Source organism: Dipodomys ordii, unplaced genomic scaffold (genome assembly GCF_000151885.1).
Source record: "Dipodomys ordii isolate 6190 unplaced genomic scaffold, Dord_2.0 Scaffold40, whole genome shotgun sequence".
NCBI lineage: Eukaryota > Metazoa > Chordata > Mammalia > Rodentia > Heteromyidae > Dipodomys > Dipodomys ordii.
In genome coordinates, this window is record NW_012267256.1 from 6,025,142 (window position 1) to 6,036,471 (window position 11,330).

The following is an 11,330-nucleotide window of genomic DNA, read 5'->3' on the forward strand; positions in this document are numbered from 1 at the left end:
AAGAAGTGGCACTGTGGCTCAAGTGGTAGAGCGCTCGCCTTGAGCTGAAGAGCTGAGGGACAGCGCCCAGGCCCAGAGTTCAGGCCCCATGACCGGACCCAAAAAAAAATAAAAAATAAAAAAAAAAAAAAAAAAAGAGGTAGAATTCCTGCACAGCAAGTGTGAGGCCCTGAGTTCAAACCCAGTACCACCACCAAAAAAAAAAAGTTTGAGGCATTAACAATAGAAGTTATACCCGAAAATCATCTTTTTCACCCAAATACATACAGAATCACAAAGTGTTTTGCATCCTTCATGCTACCTTTCCTCAAATCTGTTCATACTTAAAGCAATCCAATTGACAAACAAGGAAAATGAAGAACCAAGAGTTTTTTGAGGCCACTTAAGATTCAGTGTTAAAACCACACTTGCTTGGTTTATCTGAGTATAAATGGTGGACTAGCTCTCTTTTCTAATCCAACAAACTTGTAATGAAACTGACACCAAAAAAAGAAAGAAAGAAAGAAAGAAGAGAATACATTCTTTGGCCATATGAAGTCTGAGCCCAGGCTTCCAGAGCCCTTTCTTTGGCCTTTGGAGCATCCTGTGCTGCCAGAAGAGGAAGAAAAAGACCAGCATGGAGCTTGTGAGGGAAGCAGCAGCAAGGGTTGATCATGCTGAAAGATTCAGCAGCCAAGTGGGAAAGTACAAGAGACTAGAATAAGAACCCCACGGTGCTCATCAAAATGCCAATGCTTACCCATGGCATGTATTTAACCTTTTCCAGCCAAAGGAAACTGAGCTCTCTTCAAAAGTGCAATTACTAGGATTGAAGCTGTGGCTCAGGCTGAGGTCTTAGGCTAGCAGTTCAAAGCTAACCTGAGCAGAAATGTCTGTGAGACTCTTCTCTCCAATTACCCACCAAAAAAGCTGCAAGGGGAGCTGTGGCTCAAATGGTAGAGCACTAAACTTGAGGTGGGGGGAAGCTAAGGGATAGTGCCCAGGCCTTAAGTTCAAGCCCCAACTACCAGCACAAAAGACAAATTGAACTTACTCACTTCTACTTCATGCCGCTTGACTAAAAGGATCCAGAGACCTGGCACCTGGTGGGTGTTCACTATTATTAGCTTCATCTTTCAATCCCAGCTCTTAGGACTCCATCTTACCAGCCTAACACTGTTCTTAAGATCAAATAACATGTTATGAAATCATCTGGGACACTGAAGAGCTCTACCAATGTTAACAGTGTTTCAAGGTTATTAGACAGATCTAAGCCCATCACCAGGGCTAGAGGTGAGTCACTCTTAACCCACAGGGCTTTTTAAAATTACTGCTTCCCCCTTCAAAGCTTCCCTTGATACTCAGTTGAATTGTTTTCATCCTATAAAAACGGAATGGGTGTAACCAACATAATGTATATTTTCTCTAGGACACAAACTACTGTATATCAAGGACATCCTCAGCCTTCGCAGATAGATGATGTGACCTATAAACACCATTCCTCTGAGGGACCTTAATCCCAGCCTAAGAATTGTGCCACGCTGCTTCTGCCTTGTTCTCGTGGATTTCTCTCTGAAAGAATCTCCTGTACAAAAACCCATGTGGTTAGGAGATAATCTGCCAAGATCAAGCACCCAGGCAACACCAGCCAAGAGGTGAAGCCATCTTAGAAATGCTTTCTCAAACCTCAGACAAGAGTTTAGGTGACCAAGCCCGGCTCACATCTTGGTTTCTACTTCACGAGAACCCCAAGGCAGAATCTTAGCTCCTCCCCAAATCTTGACCACCACCACGCGGAAACTGTACAAGATGTCTATGATTTATTTAGTCCCTAAGACTGATTTGTTAGGCAGATCTTATCTGACTAATACACAGCCCCTTCCAAACTGTGCTCAAACCTTTTTGGGGTGATTTTCTGCCATTTCCAACCAAAGGAATTCTAAGTAACACACCTACTCTACATGGAATGGGTCCTGGGCACCTGTATTTTTTCAAAACTCTGTAAATGACTCTGAATGCAGCCTCAGTTTAAAAACCTCTGTTTTATTTGCCCAAATAGGTATTTATCATGTAATTATACCCAACAGGGCTCCAATCACATAGACTTCCTTCTTCTTTCTATGAGTCTTTGTGAGATTAAGAACAGCTTTTTGGACCATGAGAGTCAGGCTAGACTAGTGCAGATTAAGAGAAATATGAGAGACTATTCACTCCTCCTCTGTCTCTAACAAAGATAACTTTAAAAGATTAGTTTCCAGCACCTTATATTGCATTTCGATCAAGTACTCCTTCAGAAGGGCTTTTGAACCTCGGAGCAATTCACGGCTGCTTCCCTCACTGGGTATAGCTAACCCTTTTCACTACCCACACCCAGACTGAGTTGTTCTTTCGAGAAAGTTCTATTTATCCAAAGAAAATAAGGGGTAGTGGTGAGGTGCAGACTGTGCTTTCTAGTCCTCAGTTAGAGATCTGCCATTTCTCTACCTTAAACTTGGAAACAAGAGCGAATGAATGGCTGAGCAGCTTTCTTTCCTTCTCTTTCTGCATTATTGCAATGGCAAACCAGCAGATTACTTTTTACAAAACTTATTGCAAAGATCCTGCCAAAGGTTTGTGTTTGCCTGTAATCCTTGCTACTCAGGAGGCCATGATTTGAGGATTCTTGTTAGAACCCAGTCCAGGCCAAAAGTCCATGAGTCTCTTATCACCAATTAGCCATCAAAAAACCAGAAGTGAGCTGTGGCCCAAGTGGTAGAGCACCAGACCTCCAGCCCTGAGCAGAAAAAGGTAAGTGAGAGTGTGAGGCGTATGCACACACACACACACACACACACACACACACACACACACACAAGCTGGGAATGTGGCTTAGTGGTAGAGTGCTTGCCTGATGTGCATGAGGTCCTGGGTTTGATTCCTTGGTACCATATGAACAAAAAATAAAATAAAAATTTTAAAAAGATCTTAACTACCAATTAATAGAGTCCATGTCTAATATCCTAGTAATTATATGCTTAATATCCTTCAGCTCTTCTCCCATGCATAAAAACTGATCCTCAAATACCATTCATTTTAACCTAAAAATATCTCATTTTTCAAAGCTTCATCCCAGTGTCTGCATCTTACATTCACACTAAGTCAATTATAACATCTTAAAGGGGGCTTCAGCCATGCTCAACCTTTCTTCAGTTCAGTCTGTACATACAGTTTCCAGAGTTTGCGTTTATAAACACAGCAAGTTGTCCCATACCACCCCTACTGTCTAACTGTAAGAAAACATCAGGTAAAACCAAAGGAAGGGACTGTCTGTGAAACAAGTGACCAGATACTCTCCCAAAGTGTTAAGGTCATTGAAAGGAAAAGAGGTCCTGAGGAACTGTGCTAGACTGCAGAAGTCCAAGGAGACAGCCACTAAAACCCAGACCCAACGTTGGATCAGGGCATTGGTGGAATACATGTGTGTGGGTGTGTGGGTGTGCGTGGGCCGGGCCTGGGTGCTGTCCCTCCCTGAGTGCTTGTGTTCGCTCCACAGTGGTGTTCAGCCTGGTTTGAGAGCGGTCAGCCTATTCTACTGGAGGGGGCGTCGCACAGAAACGGGAAAGCATAAAGGGACCAGAACAAAGCAGAGTTCCCAAGAACATACCAGGACCTGCTTCCTCCTATTGAGCCCCACCTCTTACTTTTTATCCCCTCCCAGTCACAACATCAGATATCACCATGCGCGTGATAGCAAAGCATCCAGGATCCAGTCGGGTCCCCATACACTGGGTGTTTCAAATCTAAACCACAATACATTTGCTTAAAATAAAACAAAAGAAGAAGAAGTAAAAAGCTGAGCGCCAGTGGCTCACGCCTATATTCCTAGCTACACAGGAGGCCGAGATCTGAGGATCATGATTTGAAGCCAATCTGGGCAGGAAAGTCCATGCAATGTTTATGTACAATTAAACACCCAAAAGCCAGAAGTGGAGCTGTGGCTCAAATGGTGAGTACTAGCCTTGAACAAGAAAGTTTAGGGGCAGTACCTAGGCCCTTAGTCCAAGCCTCAGGACCAACAGAAAGAAAGAAAAGAAAGGAAGCGAAGGGAAAGGAAAGGAAGGGAAGGGAAGGGAAGAGAAGAAAGGAAGGGAAGGAAGGAAGGAAAGAGGAAGGAGAAAGAAAGAGGAAGGGAAAGTTGATGCTGTTATTATTAGTATTATACACAATGAAACAAAGCAAGATTTAGTGTAGCACCTAGCACTTATAAACACATTTACTCATTCCACAAGATGATTTTAGAAACTTTTCCTGTGCCTGATACTATGTTGAATGGGATGCAGGAATGAGCAACACAGGTGTGCCTTCACCCTCAAAGAGCACCCAATCTAACGCAGTAGGTCACCCAGCAGTAAGGTATGCCTATAAACTCTCAATGACATATCTGCCTTGGGAATGTGAGGCTAATAAAAACATACGTAGGGCAATGTATGAAGAAGGCCAGTGCAGATTTCAAAGCTTCTCTTTACGAACATTTTGTGATTATGAAACATCCTTGAAAATAATGAAGCAGCTACGGTGTTGGTATAACTAGAGATATTCTGACTAACCTGCATAACTAACGTGGAAAACTTTTTAAAGTTGAGACTTACAGTTTAGATCATAAAGCCAGAGCAGGGCTGTGTGTTTCCTCCTTTTCAGTATATCGCAGTCATTACTGGGTACCTGCTGGAGACATCAGCTTTGGAAATATTATTCAGAAGAACCATGCTGGATACCAAAGTGGCTAATACAAACTGGAGGAGAGAAGAACCAATTAAATCTAGAAAATTGTAGAAGCCAGGCATTGGTGGCTCGCTCCTGTAATCCTAGCTACTCAGGAAACTGAGATCTGAGGATCACAGTTAGAAGCCAGCCTGGCTAAAAGAGCCCACGAGACTCTCATCTCCAGCTACCCACCAGAAAAACCAGAAATAGAGCTCTGGCTCCAAGTGGTGGAGTGCTAGCCTTGCGCTAAAAGCTCAGAGACAGTGTCCAGGTCCTGAGTTCAAGCCCCACAACTGACAAAAAGAAAACTGTCGATATAAATATCGCTGAATAACAAAACATTTTTCTCAGGTGGAGTGGGGGAGGAACTACTGAATGAAAGAACATTGCCGGCTAAATTATCTTTCAATCACAGGCATTTGCGGCCAGAAGGGTCACTGCAGACTGGTCCTTGTTGGATTTGTATAGATACAGGCTCAGACCCAAGTGGGCTAAGTGACTTGTCCAAAGCCATATACCGGATATGCCACAATCTACATCCCAAGTCAAGTTGGGTGGTTTTGCTCCATCGCATTGCCATTAGATCCATTCAATCCGTGTAGACTTCAGTGTTCATTGGTTACAGTAGCTTTGTCATTATTTGCCTGTTAGCTTGCTTCCTTTTGCTTTCCATCATGCCTGCCTCTGTCCTACAAGTTAAAAAAGCAAAACACCATCTCTATACTCCCTAGGAAGCTTCTACTTTGGAGGAAGAGAACACAGTGGAGTGGTGTAGGAAATGTGCAGTAAAAATGGATTTTGCATACAAGTATTTGGTTCTTGTAGATAGCTCCTTAATATTATAAGTATGGTAGGGGCAATGGTTGCATTGGTGTCTGTTTAAAAAACAAGTAAGAAATGATAACCCCTCTATACATCACCTTTCTAATAACAATTTAATATTTTTCCTTTGAAGCAACAGGCATGGCTGTGTTGTTCTCAGAAAGTCTTCACCCTTGGTTCCCAAGTCTTCCTGGGAATTATTTGTGCCTTTAAGACATGATTATTTTGTTTAAAGTAAATGCATTGTGCCCCTGCAACTAGAAGTCATGACCCAGTTGGAAATGTTTCCAAGATCATCTTAGTGATAAAGTCTTTCAGCCAAGGGCCAGTGGCTCAGACCTGTAATCCTAGCTACTGGGAGGCTGAGGCCTGGATGACTTCAGTTTGAAGCAACCCAGGCAGAAAAGCACACAAAACTCCATCTCAAATTTACTGGCAAAACACTGCACTAAAAGGGCAGCTCAGGGGGCAGAGCACCAGCTGTAAGCAAGCAAGCTGAGCTGGAAGCTTTGAATTCAAGCCCCAGTGTTAACATAAGTGATGTGTGTGTGTGTGTGTGCAAAGTGCTATAACAAATTTGACTTTAAAAAGAAAATTTAAATAAGACCATCTAAAAAAAGATGTAGCAAATATTTAGTATATAGAAAGAATTCTGGGAGATATAAAAATGATTTGATTCTTACCTTTGAGATGAGTCAGTAAGTCACCTACTAGGTGTCCAATAAGTGATGCAATGAGCACCTTAGCATGCAGATGGTGCTAAGTACTTTGAAGAATAACAACACAAAATGATGCACATAAAAAGGATGCTGGGTGCCTGTGGCTCATGCTTATAATCCTAATTACTCAGGGGGCTGAGATCTAAAGATCCTTATTAGAAACCAGCCTGGGCAGGGAAATCCATAAGACTCTTATCTTCAATTAACTACCAAAAAGAAAAAAAAAAGCTGGAAGTAGAGCTATGACTCTAGTGGTAGAGTGCTCTCCTTGAGCACAAAAGCTCAGGGACAGTGCCCAGGCCCTGAGAACAAACCCCTGAAGTAGCACAAAAAACATAAAAATAAACAAGATGAGGGCTTCTAATAGAAAGTCACTTCTGATATATCCACCCAAGTAATGATGGACCCAATTTAATCCTCATGCGATGAAACTGAACTAATCATAACTATCTACAACTACACGGACAGATCTTTAAAATGTCATATCTAGTAAAAAGAGAAAGAAAAAGGTATGAAGAAATAATTAGCTAAATAGAAAGACTGTGGTAGTCTGAGGTGAAGATCTAGGTTTCTCAACACAAGCAAAACATAAAAAATCACTTGGCATGATAAACAGAGGGAAAGTAGGAACTGAAAATAAAAAGACATATAAGAAGTTTAATCTGATATATTTTTGGCAGGAATTCAATAAGTTAACTCAGGCTTGCCTCAAATTCACAATGCCCAAAAGCTGGCATTACAGATGAAACCCACTTAACACCCTGCCTGATACTCTGCATATTTGGTCATACTGGGATTTCAACTCAGGGCCTTCACTTGCCAGGCAAACTTTCTTCCTAACCTTTTTTGTTTTTCAGTTCATCTTTCTGGTAGGGTCTTGTGCTTTTTGCCCAGGACTGGTGTAGGATCGTGATCTTCCTATATCTGCCTCCTAAGTAGGTAGGATTACAGGCAGGTGCCGCATGACTGGTTCGTTTTTTTTGAGTTGGAGCCTTAATAACTTTCTTTGCTGAGACTGGCCTCAAATCATGATCTCCATCTACTGAATGGCAGGGATTACAGATGTGTAGCATCATACCAATAGTCTGTTTTTTTTAAGCTACTTATTTTTTTAAAAAAAGATACTTTTGGAACAAGCAGGCAAATATCCTAAGAAATGGGTATTTGCTGAAAATAATTAGTTAATAATTTTATTGTAGAGATAATAATGTGTGCTGGTTATATTTAAAAATTCTCCTAAGAGAGGCATACTGAAGTTTGTATGGGGGAAATAACATTAGAAGAGAACCACTTTAACCACTGCCACAAAAGCTAGGTGTGGTATACATTTAGATTGTAAGAAATCACATCAATCTTGGTAGGAAGCTTTACCAGATGGCCTCGAACTAATCAAATTATCTCTCTTTTTCATTTATAATTCTTACTAACTATAGAATATGCTGGAATGCAACATCCTGAAACAAGGAGGCAGCGCCTGGAACACTCTTGCTTTGAACCAGTAGGCCTTAGAACCAGAATGTCCTTAACAATTCCTCTACTGTGTCATGCGGCCCCAGGACACAGAACCCAGTTAGTCTACTTGAAACTTTCAAGGTCCCTCAGCTACACAAGTGAGATGCAAGACTCCTTGGGAAGCCTTCCTGACTACTGGGGACCAGTGGCATAATGAATCTTAGCTTCTGTTGTCCTCTCTGTTGCTGCCTACATGTAAATAATAACTCTGCTTCATATAGCTTGTTCTCTGGAGGTGTTCTGTTTCATTGGTGTTCAATCCATAGCAAGGCTGCTATGCTCCCAAAACAGCTTCCCATCAGTCATGTATGAATGCATATGTTTTAAGTGCTTAACAGATTTTGTGTGTGGGTGCATGCAAGTGTGGGCACACATGCTTTTGTGCATCAGTACTGGGGCCTCTCTTTCTCTCCAGCCATAGCTCCACTTTCAGGGTTGTTTTTGTTTTTGTTTTGTTTTGCTGGTTAATTGGAAATAAGAGTCTCACTAACTTTTCAGCCTGGGCTAGCTTCAAACTACGATGGTCAGAGCTCAGCCTCCAGAGATGCTAGGGTGATAGGCATGAGCCACCAGTGCTCAGCTAGACGAACAGTTCTTTAGAATAACTAAATGAACAACATAGTACTTTTGGCTATTTTGGAAATTAATTGACCCCATGGTGAACATATATCAAAGCCTTCAGTCCAGATGGTTCCATGGTTTAGGAAGATATCCGTAGGAGAAGGTCAATGCAAAGAAGTTAGGTCAAAAATAACCTTGAGGAGATAAATGTTCCAAGGCTAAAAATGTATTCTAAGGAGCCTGGCCTGGTGGCTCACACCTGTAAGCCTAGCTACTCAGGAGGCTGAGATCTGAGGATAGTGGTTTGAAGCCAGTCTGGGGAAGAAAAGTCCCCGGGAGACTCTTATCTCTAATAAACCATCAAAACCAGGAATTAAAGCTGTGGCTCAAAGTGGTAGAGTGCTAGCCTTGAGCAAAAGAACTCAGGGACAGTGCCCAGGCCCTAAGTTCAAGTCCCACAACCGACAACAAAAACTGTATTCTAAGGACTTCTGAAGGAGAGAAGAAAATACTAACATTCATGGAGGCAGCGCACACTAGGCTTTTCTCGGATTCATTTTTCTAGTGACCCTGTAGGAAAGGTAAGATTGTGTCTGTTTTAGGAATGATACAATTAAGGCTTCAAGTAAATGTTCACAAGAGTTACTTAGTGACAGTTCTATGAGCTTCTGGTTGCCTTTAGCTTAGTAGAGATAGTGTAAAAAAAACAAATGAGACAAACAACACATTTTGTTGAGAAGAAAGAATGAAAGAATGTCAGCTCTGCTATTAATGTGTCTCTGGGTACAAACATTTTCTCCCAGCCTATTTCTCCCCCCACCCCCTCCTACCCCCCTGCTTTTATTCTTTGTGCTAAAGTCAAGGTCTGGGAGTGTTTTTCCTTAGCTTTTTCTGCTAAAGGCTGGAATTCTTTGGGCCATTTTTCTCCAGTTCTGGCTTTTTGGTGCAAATTATGGTCTCATGAACTTGCAAGCTTGGGCTGGCTTCAAACTATAATGTTCAGCTCTCAGCCTCCTAAGTAATAGGATTACAACCTTGTTTCTTCCATTTTTAAAGGAATAATAAAGACACCTTGGCAGAATTGAGGTAAGGAACAACTGATACAATAGGGGAAAGCAATCTCAAAACTGTAAAATAATTAACAATAAACATATTAGATAGTGCCATACTTCAAAAGTACAACCAAACTCACAACCAAATACTGGGATGATACTCGGACGTGGGTGGGTGGGTGTAGTGCTTGTAACTTCCTGTATGGCCCTATGATAACACTGTATTTGTTTTCCCAAGTTCATTTCCCAAGCACATTAATAACTTAGATCCTACAACTTTCCAGGTAATAACAGAGCCAATTGATGCTCTTCCTGAGAAATGGATTTGAGGGCTGGAATATAAGTGGTCTAGTGCGGGCACAGAATGTGTCAAGTCCCTGAATTCAGTCTCCACAGCTGGAAAAACAATGAACATGTTTGTTATATTTCCCAAGATTGTGAAAAACATGTAAGAGATTAACTTTGACCTTCTGGGCTGTATTAATTGGGTCACTGTGACATATAAAAATGTACTGTAAATTATGGCCTGCATGATTTGTATTATTTGTATATGAAAACAGTATGAATAGTGGTTATGGTATAAGACTGTATGCATAACTTGCATGTAACAGTCTTTAAGAAAAATACACATTAGATAGAACATGTGGATGGACAGTAAGGAACTGGTAGATTGTATCTGGAGAGGTAAGATAGGTAGGTAGGGGAACAGGGCTTTCACCCCTTATCCTTCCCACCTTTCTTTTGAACTCTGAACTATTTTCTTACCGCCTTACTGCTAACAGAGGAATTTTAGAAAAGTAATGTGTAGAAGGTAAGGCTAACACAAAAGGGCAGTATTTTCTATCCTTGTCTTTATTTCAACTATTAATATAAAGCATGAAACATGAAGCTACTTTGTTTCCATTACGATCGTATCTTTGCGGGGGAGGTAAGCATATTTAACTTTTCTGAATAAAATAATCTTTCCCTCCTCATTTTGTAAGGCTTATTCATTAGAAGTGTTGTGTTGAGCAGAGGGAGTTATTTTCTAAGATTGCTGTCACTAAGGGCAGGTAGGCTGGCCATTTTAGCCCTGAGCCAGGAGAGAAACACGAAGTGAAAGAATGAAAGAACGAGGACGGCGGAGGGGGCCCATCCGGCCTCCTTCAAGGCTGGGGGGGGGGGGTAAAAGCACCGCTGCTGGATAGAAGTAGGGTTCAGATATGCCACCACGAGGGAAAGATTAGGACTTCTGGGTCTGCTTGTCTATCTATCTATCTATCTGTCTGTCTGTCTGTCGAAATAGGTTTCGTTTATGCCACCATGCACCATGAGGGAAAGATTAGGACTTCTGGGTATGCTCATCTATCTGTCTGCCTGCTTGCCTGTCTGTCTGTCTGTAGAAGTAGGCTTCATTTATGCCACCATGTACCAAGAGGGAAAGATTAAGACTTCTGGGTATGCTTGTCTGTCTGTCTGTCTGTCTCTGCCTGCCTGCCTGTCGGTCGGTCGGTCTGTAGGCTTCATTTATGCCACCATGTACTGTGAAGGAAAGATTAGGACTTCTGGGTATGCTCATCTGTCTGTCTGTCTGTCGAAGTAGGCTTCATTTATGCCACCATGCACCATGAGGGAAAGATTAGGACTTCTGGGTATGCTTGTCTGTCTGTCTGTGTCTGTCCGTCCGTCTGTCCGTCCAGGCTGATCCTTGCGGACCCTTCCCCTTCCGCCGAAGGGGCGCCGCGCCCGGGGTCAGATCGGGTCCCCGCGCCCCGTGGGCCTCCACGCACGGTGACCTCGCCGGCTCCTCTCGGGCCGTGACGGAAGGGACTTCACTTCGGAAGTGAAGCTCCGCCTCTTTTGAGAACTTCTGAAATTAAAGATCCCACTTACACCCAAACCAACCTCTTTTCCTGGTGCCCTCCCGGGCCTTAGCCCGCGTCCCCCCCGGCGGAGCGCGGGA